Raw genomic sequence first — 9,572 nt, 5'->3', positions numbered from 1 at the left:
CGAGCACAGAGAGCGGTCGGAGACGGGCCTGGTGGACAGCAGTAGCGCCCGGTGCCGAGTTTCTGGTCAGGTTCTCGGGCACAGAGCTGGGCGCTCCTGAGAGTGGGCCAACCATTCCTCACTGCTTACGATACGAGGGGGGACCCAAAAGAAACCGGATTGTTGTCATAAAAAATTTATTGATAAAACTTTTTACTAAATTACTTCAGTCACCTTCAAAATACTCTCCATTATATGCGATGCACTTGTCAAGTCTCTTTTGCCACTGTGGGAAGCATGTTTGGAACTCTTCAAGTTTGATATTGTCCAGTGCCCTTTGCGAAGCTGTTTTTACCGCCTCCACATCGTCATAACACTCCCCTTTTAGCGTTTTTGTCATTCGTGGAAATAGGAAAAAGTTGCACGAAGCTAGGCCCGGCGAATACAGAGCGTGGGGAACGACAGACCGCCTCTGAGATGCCAAATAGTGGGTCACTCGTAAGGCCGTGTGTGCTGGAGCGTTGTCGTGATGCAGAAACCAGTCACCTGATCGCCAAAGTTCTGGGCGTTTCCTCCTCACATCCTCTCGCAGACGCCTTAAAACATCCAAGTAAAAGTGCTGGTTTACAGTCTGGCCAGGGGTTACGGATTCCCGATGCACAATTCCACGAATGTCAAAAAAGACAATGATCATCGTATTCACATTTAACCTCACTTGCCTTGCTTTTTTTGGTCTGGGTGAGTTGGGAGTCCTCCACTGGCTTGACGCTTGCTTGGTTTCTGGGTCATACCCGTAATACCAACTCTCTCATCCCCTGTAATGACTTGGTTCATGAAGTTTGGATCACATGCAGTCTCTGTTTTCAAGTCCTGACACACATTCATGCGGATTGTTTTTTGCTCCTGTCTGAGAAGGCGCGGAACAAATTTAGCAGCAACACGTCTCATGTGCAAATCCTGACTCAAAATCCGCTGGTACGAGCTCCAACTGATTCCTGTCTCTGCTGAAATTTGGTCGATCGTTTGGCGACGATCCTCGTTGATCTTTTGGCGGACCTTTTCAATGTTCTCCTCATTTCGCGATGTTGAAGGGCGTCTTCAACACACACCTCACCACGTTTAAAGCGCCCAAACCACTCGAAAACCTGTGTGCGGCTCATAGCGTCCTCCTGGAAAGCTTCCTGAAGCACTTGGTGTGTCTCCGTTGCAGTTTTTTTAAGCAGGAAACAAAATTGCACACACACTCTTTGTTCTTTTAAAGTTGCCATAACGACTTCGCAGAGGTAACCCGCCAACAGCAGAGAAACACAATATCACACTTGCACGTTCAGCTATACACTGACGCCGTCTGCACAGCTGTTTCATGAAGGTCTAGCGTGAGAACCCTGCACTACGTCTACGACTGGCAGCGCCCTCGGAGTCCGGTTTATTTTGGGTCCCCCCTCGTATACAAGAAGCATTTTTACTGCACAGGAGGTGGGGGGGGGGGGGGAGAGGGAAGGAAGGCAAGGGACCATCCCTAACTTTGTGAGTTAATTTAAAAAAACAAAGCATGCTAGGACAAAATCCTATTTTGGCATCAGCGGTACAACTGGAGATTAGTTTCCTAAGGTTTTAAACAACAAATATTGCAAGTCATGTCCCTCATTGTTATTGCACTGCTGCAGCCGATTTCTGAAGGTCTGCACTTTGTGAAGCATTTATTGTGGAGTGGAGTGTACTTCAAAGCATACTGTAAACTGAGGTGACAAAAGTCATGGGATACCACCTAATATCGTATCGCACCTCCTATTGCCGGCGTAGTGTCATAGACTCAATAAGTCTCTGGAAGTCCCCCGCAGAAATATTTAGCCATGCTGAAACTTACTGGGAGATTAAAACTGTGTGCGAGACCGAGAATCGAACTCGGGACCTTTGCCGTTCGCGGGCAAGTGCTCTACCAACTGAGCTACCGAAGCACGACTCACGCCCGGTACTCACAGCTTTACTTCTGCCAGTACCTCGTCTCCTACCTTCCAAACTTTACAGAAGCTCTCCTGCGAACCTTGCAGAAGTTTCATATCAGCGCACACTCCGCTGCAGAGTGAAAATCTCATTCTGGAAACATCCCCCAGGCTGTGGCTAAGCCATGTCTCCGCTATATCCTTTCTTTCAGGAGTGCTAGTTCTGCTTGGTTCGCAGAAGAGCTTCTGTAATGTTTGGAAGGTAGGAGACGAGATACTGGCAGAAGTAAAGCTGTGGGTACCGGACGTGAGTCGTGCTTGGGTAGCTCAGTTGGTAGAGCACTTGCCTGCGAAAGGCAAAGGTCCCGAGTTCGAGTGTCGGTCCGGCACACAGTTTTAATCTGCCAGGAAGTTTCATATGAGCGCACACTCCGCTGTAGAGTGAAAATCTCATTCTGGATTGAGCCATGCTGCCTCTGCAGCCGCCCATAATTCTGAAATTGTTGCTGGTGCAGGATTTTGTGCACGAACTGACCTTTCCATTATACCCCATAAATGTTCGATGGGATTCATGTCGGGCGATATGGGTGGCCAGATCATTCGCTCGAATTGTCCAGAGCAACCAGTCGATTCCCCATTAACACAGTCCACACCATTATGGAGTCAACACCAGCATGCACAATGCCTTATTGACAACTTGGGTCTATGGGTTTGTGAAGTCCGCGCCCCGCCATCAGCTCTTACTATGGCAAATCGGGACTCATCTGACCAAGCCGCGCTTTTCCAGTCGTCTAGGTTCCAAACAGTATGGTCACGAGCCAAACAGAGGCGCTGCAGACGACGTCGTGCTGTTAGCAGAGGCGCTCGCGTCGGTCGTCTGCTGCCACAGACCATTAACGCCAGATTTCACCTCACTGTCCGAACAGATACGTTCGTCGTACGTCCTACACTCATTTCTGCAGCTGTTTCACGTGGTGTTGCTTGTCTGCTAGCCGCGCCGTTACAGGTGCCATGTCACCGATTGCGCGGCCCTCCCGCCAGAGGTTCGAGTTCTCCCTCGGGTACAGATGTTTGTGTGTTGTTCTTAGCATAAGTTAGTTTAAGTTAGTTTAAGTAGTGTGTAAGTCTAGGGACCGATGACTTCAGCAGTTTGGTCTCTTAGGAATTCACACACATTTAAACATTTTTTTCCTTGTCTGTTACATTGATAACTACACACAAAAGATGCTGCTCTCGATCGTTAAGTGAGGGCAGTCGTCCACTGTGTTGTCCATGATAAGAGGTAATGCCTGAAATTTAGTATTCTTAGCCCACTTATTACACTGTGGATTTCAGAATATTGAAGTCTATAACGATTTCCGAAATGGAATGTCCCATGTATCTAGCTTCAACTACCACTGTCTGTTAATTCCCGTCGTGCGACCGTAATCACCTTTTCACATGAATCGCCTGAATACAAATGACAGTTCCACCGAGGCACTGCCGTTTCATACCTTGTGTACACGAGACTACCGCCATCTGCATAAGTATGTATCGCTAATCCGTGACGTCAGTAGCAGGGACACCTCTGTATGGCCCCAGATTGCATTGTTGTCAAATTTATTCAAGATGGCGGATGCGAGATCGCGGCGATAGATACGGCAATGTCGCAATGATTTTGTGGTTTGAAGTTCAAATTGTGATGGAAAGATGGGTCAATTGGGCTACATCCACTATCCCAATCCCCTGCCCTCACCTCCCCAATCCCCAGAATATGGTGGGAAGTTAAATTCCAGCAGGACAATGCAACACACCATGGCTACCTTCACTAACTATAAGAAAATGGCGGGAAGATGGGTCACTTGGGCTACCTCCACTAACCTAACTCATCCAACCACCACCTCTTCCTAGGAATTGACTGGGAAAGGACTCAGCCAATGCTGGGCTGCTGGATAAGATGGAGGTAAGTCTTTATTTTGCATGCAGTGTTTATTTAAACAATTTGAGGCAGTAGCTCCATCGAGTGTGTCCACCATAAGGTCCAGAGTCCAACTGACCTAGTACACAGTACTGCCACCAGAGGGTGCTGTTGTCCCTCCTGTTACGTAATCCAAGATGGCAGTCTGGGGGAAAATGGCGGGAAAAGGACTCAGTCGGTGCTGGGCTGGTGGATAGAATGGAATAAATATTTTCAGTCTTTATTTAAACAATTTGAAACAGTACTTCAATCTAGTGTGTTCACCATGAGGTTCACAGTCCAACTGATGTGCACAGTACTGCTACCAAGTGCACTTTCATCCCATGGCAGTCTAGAGGCAGAATGGTGGGAAATGGACTCAGGCTGTGCTGGGCTGCTGGAGAGAGGAAGGAACGTACTCTTATTTATTTTGGAACAATTTATTTAGGGATGGATTTCTCGTAGTTAATTTATTACACAGGTAAAAAACATGCACTCTGACGTGCTGGGGGTCGCAATTCACAGCCTACAGAACTGCAAAATACTCGTAAATCACCGAAATAATGTAGTACACTGATGTACAGACATGCAAGAAACTCTTAAATGCCAGCCAAAGTGGCCGAGTGGTTCTAGGCGCTACAGTCTGGAACCGCGCAACCACTACGGTCGCAGGTTCGAATCCTGTCTCGCGCATGGATGTGTGTGATGTCCTTAGGTTAGTTAGGTTTAAGTAGTTCTAAGTTCTAGGTGACTGATGACCTCAGAAGTTAAGTCCCATAGAGCTCAGAGCCATTTGAACCATTTGAACTCGTAAATTGTCAAAATAATACATTATAATGCTCTGCTAACACGCTTGCTAATTGTAAACTGTCGAAATCATGCATTGCACAGCCTGCAAACCTCTTCACAACAATGTAACAGACACAAAAACAACTCATACATTGTCAAAAGATAATGCCTGTGTCACGCTATGCAAACACGCAGAGTACGCTTAAACAGCCGAAAATAATGCAGTGCACAAACACTCATTGCACATAAAAAACGCTTTCAATCTATTGTCAACCGCAACGTATGCACAAAATGCTCCCCTACAGAACTCCAAGCTGCACACACCAAGCGGCACGCTCAGAAAAATGGTTCAAATGGCTCTGAGCACTATGGGACTACTGAGGTCATCAGTCCCCCAGAACTTAGAACTACTTAAACCTAACTAACCTAAGGACATCACACAAATCCATACCCGAGGCAGGATTCGAACCTGTGACCATAGTGGTCACACGGTTCCAGACTATAGCACCTAGACCCGCTCGACCACCCCAGCCGGCGGCATGCTCAGCCAGTTCCATATGCGAGAAGTCTACACCGCAAGCACATGTTTACCATTGTTGGCGCGATATCCCTGTACCTGTGGAGACTGGAATCACAGGTCGCGCTATAGAAACCTGTTCCAGTGGTTCCCAGAATAGCACAGGCTGCATTGTTCCTTGTGATCCTGACAGGACATGTGAGCTGCAGGCATTTACCAGCCAAGTGTGGCTGATGCATCGCCATGAAATGCTCGTATAGCTACACACCATTGCAAACGCATCGAAGAGGTGCTCAATGTTATACTGATGTCACATGGTTCTGTAAAATAAGAGCCAAGTCAAACCTTTGGAAATTGTATAGTGCCCCATAAATAATTAATGGTCGCTTTTGTAGCAGCTTTCATGATCTCTTAGCTTGTCCACATGGAAATTATAGTCCTAACAGAACCCGTTTACGAAAAGAGCGCAGAATAACGCCAAATGCATTCCTCCTGATGGTCTTACTGTGGCACCCCGTCCATCACATGTTCCCCTTCCTGGAAATTGTTAAGTCCTGCTTTCAACAAACATCTCTGAAATGCAAACATTCTCACTGCTATGTAGAGGCTCCTACTTCCTAGCACAAAGGATGTCTTGTGAATGAATGGAGCATTATGATTGGCTCTTATTGAATTTACCTGCTGAATTACTGATGCTGCTGGTGTGAAAGCACTGTCCGCCTTTTCTTTACTTTCTGCAGGCGAGACATTCAGCGGCAAAACAATGTTTTGTACAGATCACGATACTGCACTGACAATTGAACCATCCAAAGTCGCCTACCATTCTTCAAATATGGAAAGACCCTTACTCAATTTCACTGCTCTGCCACTAAGGATGGGAGATAGAATATTAGAGCATGAAACCGATCTCCAACACTGCAGTACATCACCGTGTACCGTGTCGATATAGTTAACATACAATTCGTATCCTATGCCATACAAAATCGCCCCTTTTACATCATTTGTATAGCTATCGACCGTTAGACACTTGTACATATACCACGAAAGACAGACAACGTTAGTACATATACTCCTAGCTGCACTAGATATTTCCTGCGAGGTTGGGTGGTCATCCACTCCCAACACATGACCAGAGTGCTGCCCACAGTGGACCAAAGTAACTCTCAGAACTGTTCTACAAATTTTGGGCAGCACAAAGGTGTTAATGTTTCTGGTCCCAACCTGCTTGCTTGCTTGCTTTTCTACACCCATCTCCAGACTCTGGGATTACAAGAGCATATATAATTTTGCATGGCTTGCCAGAATATCATCCATTTTCGCGATGCTTCTCGATATCAAGCACATAGCAATATCGCTTACATAACAGTATTGCTTACGCAACAGAATTCTGAAAGTTTAGACTGGAAATTTTTTCTCTAGAAACCCGAAACGTTAGCTAGACGGAGATTACTGTAAACCACTGAGTAACTAAAAATTATCCCATCTGCAAAGACGTTTACATGAAAACTTGAAAAAATAGAAGAAATTGCCACTCACAAATACCGATGTGCAGAAGCAGTCAACCGCATAATTTACAGGGGAGGGAATAATGGTTCAGCACAAACACACATTCGTATTGAATCTTCTCAAATTTCCACATGATCACAAAAGCTGTCCAACACACGCTAAGTATTAGTTCGCTATTCGGCCGTCTAAAGGACGATATAGTTAAGTCAGCTACATTCCTGTTCCCCAACAGGCCTCTCCATTAGGACAGCTCCTACCGTTAGCCGGAAATGTGAATCATTCCCACCACAGGCCACTGCCGGCGCGCCACAGACCACTAGACAAAATTGTCCTAGGAAAACAGTCACATATATATTTGATCGCTATACTTACAATTAAATGTTACAAGTGCAGTCTCAGTTGAATGACATTCGACAATGAATGAAGTATCGGAAATACACTCTGCTGACGGCTATGGCTCTGGAAATGTATGTATCTGTACAATTCTTATGACTTGACGTACTCTTACCTTTGCTATCACAGTATTCCACATCAAATCCATGCCTTCATTACGACTGGACATAGTCATTTCCTTTGCGCATGTCGGAACACAAACACATACTTTATAAGCCTGATACTCAAGGTGAACCTATCACGCATCCCCTACTACTGAGTACAAAACTTCGTCAATAACTGTTTGCTGGCGATACGAAATAATACTAACCGAAAATCAACGATGGGTGGACAGATCTCGTAAGTTTTTCTTGCGAGTGGTACCACTGTGCCTTAGAGAGAGAGGTGTAATCGTCTTACAAACCGACAGATGTTAAAAAACCAGATGGTAACAACTACTGTATGTTACTGTCACAGGCGGTCTTGGTTCTAGAGGAGCATACAAGTATCCATGTTAAAAGCTATACTGGCTTTATAAATCGAGGTATTGCATTACCTCCGAATGAAGTGGTTTTTTCCAGACAAATACCGTGACTCTGGATATAGACAGTGATCTGCGGAGTGTATAGTATCAGACCAACAGTGCGGTTACACGTCGCCGACAGTGCAACCTCGTAATAAAATTACCGAATTTAGAAAGTGATTTGGCTAAGGATCCTGGTATGAAACCAGTATTTGCAACTCCCTCATGACGCCGCCGCTAGAGATTTCTCCAGTATTTGTTATGCATTCTGTCTCGATGCCATGCCAGAGGTTCGGTGATATATCGAGTGGGTTATAGGCGATTGCTGATTGAGAAGGATCACAAACAGTAGATGGTGTGCTGATTGAGGTTGTGAGGAATGTACACTAGCTTTTCAGATCTCTAGTGTTACGCTATCGGCTAGAAACGCTGTCTGCGATTTGGAATCGAGTCTTTCCATTCAACCACATACTTGTGTTGTATCTGATGGAGAAGTCCTATAATGATTACAGCCAGTGGTGAATCATATTTCTCGCACTCTCATATCTGGAAATGAGTAACCTTTCTCGAACCTATCTGCTACAGTAAAATTCCAACGTGGTTTTAGGTAGTCCCTATGCATCTTGCAACTGCCTCTCAGACTCTGCACTACCACCCCTAAAGCTTTGTGCATTTGATCGTTCCAATGTAAGTCGGAACTCAGTACAAGTCGGAGATAACTATATCTACCACCTTCTGCAACCCATGTAGAAACTGAGTTACTGCTACTGAACATTCGATGGATATGGAAACATGTTGTCGTAACTCCGCCAACTATGCATGACGTGTAAGGTCAGCGCCAAACAAAGCCTGCTCCTGCAACAGAAAGTAGTAAGTACTTTGCTACTGTATTGTGGTGCTTCTCCAAACTACATACAGGTACTATAGTTCTGCATCCCTCTGGGCCCATTCACGCCTATCACCTCAACATTCTATCATCGTTATTCTATACCATCCAACAGGGAAAAATTACGAACTATAAAAAGCTCCACTAACTTCATCCGACAGAGAACTCGATAAGATTTTTACGTCATATCTCTCCTCCCATTTATCGAAAACAAATGCTGCCTACGTGCCAGCATTGAGCACATGTAACGATCCTATATTGTAAGTCACAAGAGACAGTCCCTGTGACCCCTTCTCATTGTTTGAAACATTGTTTTTTTTCTGCTGTAACACGCTTTCTATATTGCCATCAATTTAGTGTTTTTTCACCACAATTTCAAGGTTTGTGTCAGGTTCTGAACTGACATTAACATGTTCTGATCCATTCCTTCTCACAGAAAACTAAACGTTGCATGGTATAAGTCATGTTGTTACTGCTGCTACCATAACAGACCACACACAATGGATGATTTTAAATGAAGGACAGTTACAACATAAGGAAACTGGTAGAGACTGGTGGAGTTGTAGGGAGTTTCTGAACTGCTGTCCAAAGGTGATTGACGACCTCTTCGTTTAAACTCATCCTTCACAGTGACGGAATAGCTGATGGCTCTGCGTTCCGTTTCGACTGATTCCTCATATTGCTGTCATGTGCATGATAACTGTTTTGGTGCTAGCCATCCCCAGAAGGTGTTGCCCCTCCACCAAAACTTTTTCTCCAACTCAAACAAGCGATGTCAGTCAATCATTATGTGGTAACCAACAGCGGATCAGTGGACAGATGGGATGGAAAAGACATCGTCGATGTACTAACATAATAAGCATCACAGTTGATAGTGCGAATAATTTTAGCAATTTAACAGTAATTTCAACACTGACCAATGATGAGACAGTATGCTTCCCAGTTTCACTATCATAACTAAACCATCCCTTCTCTACTTTGCGAGTATCATTGCGAATGTAGATAGATGACTGTGCAGTACGTCGATTCATTGTTAATTCTCGAACACATACATCATCAAAGTATACCAGACAGTGCTCTACATATTTCTAGCACCTCTAGCATAGTGCTTAGTTTACGAT

The sequence above is a fragment of the Schistocerca piceifrons genome, chromosome 9 (genome assembly GCF_021461385.2).
Source record: "Schistocerca piceifrons isolate TAMUIC-IGC-003096 chromosome 9, iqSchPice1.1, whole genome shotgun sequence".
NCBI lineage: Eukaryota > Metazoa > Arthropoda > Insecta > Orthoptera > Acrididae > Schistocerca > Schistocerca piceifrons.
The sequence above is the reverse complement of the archived record's forward strand: the minus strand, read 5'-3'. Positions refer to the sequence as shown.